Source organism: Frankliniella occidentalis, unplaced genomic scaffold (genome assembly GCF_000697945.3).
Source record: "Frankliniella occidentalis isolate FOCC.00 unplaced genomic scaffold, Focc_3.1 Scaffold18, whole genome shotgun sequence".
Taxonomy (NCBI): Eukaryota; Metazoa; Arthropoda; class Insecta; order Thysanoptera; family Thripidae; genus Frankliniella; species Frankliniella occidentalis.
Window position 1 is genome coordinate 2,246,947 of NW_026267148.1, and position 1,281 is coordinate 2,248,227.

The 1,281-nt window shown below is 57.4% G+C and overlaps 1 protein-coding gene across 1 annotated transcript in view; it reads right to left on the bottom strand.

Moving 5' to 3' along the window:
* LOC113207529 (potassium channel subfamily K member 6-like) overlaps window positions 1-1,281 on the bottom strand; it is a 51,341-nt gene that overhangs the window by 44,295 nt on the left and 5,765 nt on the right. The gene's annotated exons all lie outside the window — the stretch shown is intronic.

The window sequence follows — 1,281 nt, forward strand, 5'->3', positions numbered from 1 at the left end:
GTGTGAACTCCTATGTGTTCTGTCTCTACCTTCTTGGCTGATGGTGCATCAATTGTTGTGATCCTCACTCGGGTCACATTACACGATGTAACCAAAACTGGTCACACCTATTATTGATGTGGCACGTGGCACATATGCCACACTACTTTTCCCATAGTAGGTGAAATAGCCTGAGTACAACCGCCGAGTTATGCCCACTGTCAGGGCCCTGCTCGGGTGCGCGCGTGGGGCGCTGTGGACGCTCGCCCAGGGCTTGTGTACGCGCCGCCGCCGCCGCCTCGGAGCCCATCGATCAACCAGAGGAGGACGCACTCCCAGTGCGGCATCCTCGCCCAAAGAACCACGGCCGGGCGGAGGGCATCGTCGACCACACCCCCGGCCCGCACGCCGTCCAAGCGATCAATAATGTTTGCAACAACAACGAATGGAAATACAAAGTTTAACTTTGCTCGAGGTTGTTTAGACTTCAGCCCTTTTTCTTGCGTGCGTCAGCACGTAGTCTAGACGGGGAAATCTGTTTGCAAGGATTTTTCCAGAGGGAGTAAAATGTAAAATGTTTGGTTTCATAGAGGAAAGGTGTGGAAGGTGGTGCGGTTTCCACAAGGCGAGGCAGGCAGGTATCCCTGACTTCCGCATTCAGTGCAGCAGCCGCATACGAAGTACCCTCCGCCACCGCTCTATACACCAGAGTTGTGGGAGGGAGCTGGGGGAGGGGGCGCCGTATATTACCTCGGGGTGGGTCGGGACCGGGTCCAGGTGCGAATCCACCGGCATGATGTGGATTTGAGGGAGGGGGGGGGGCAGTTAGGTGTATTTTGTCCCACCTGCTACCGGACGGAAAGTAAGGTCCCTACAGACCATCGCCCCAGTCTATACCCAACACCCCTCCCCCCTCCACCCCCCTCCTCCCAAGGGGGGAAAGTCGGGGGACATGAGAGGGAGGTACACCATCCGCCAGAAATTCTATTGAAAATGTTAGTATTAGGATCACCTGCAGCCTTCTCCGACGGCATTTTAATTTGGTCCAAACATTGGCATCCACGGCGTCAACTTCCTAACCGGCCCGCACCCCTGAGGCCTCAGGCTCCGGCCTCCGCCTGCCCCTACGGCCTTTGTTTGGCGGCGTCTTTTGCAGGCGATCGATCAGCGGTGCTGGAAGGCTTTGCAGTAGTGAAGGGAGTAAGGCCACGAGCGGCCTCGAGGCGTAACGCGTAACGCAACAGGCCTGCCGCGACCGACAGGCCAACGTTCTGCCGTGCCTTGGCCCCCATCGTAGCTTGG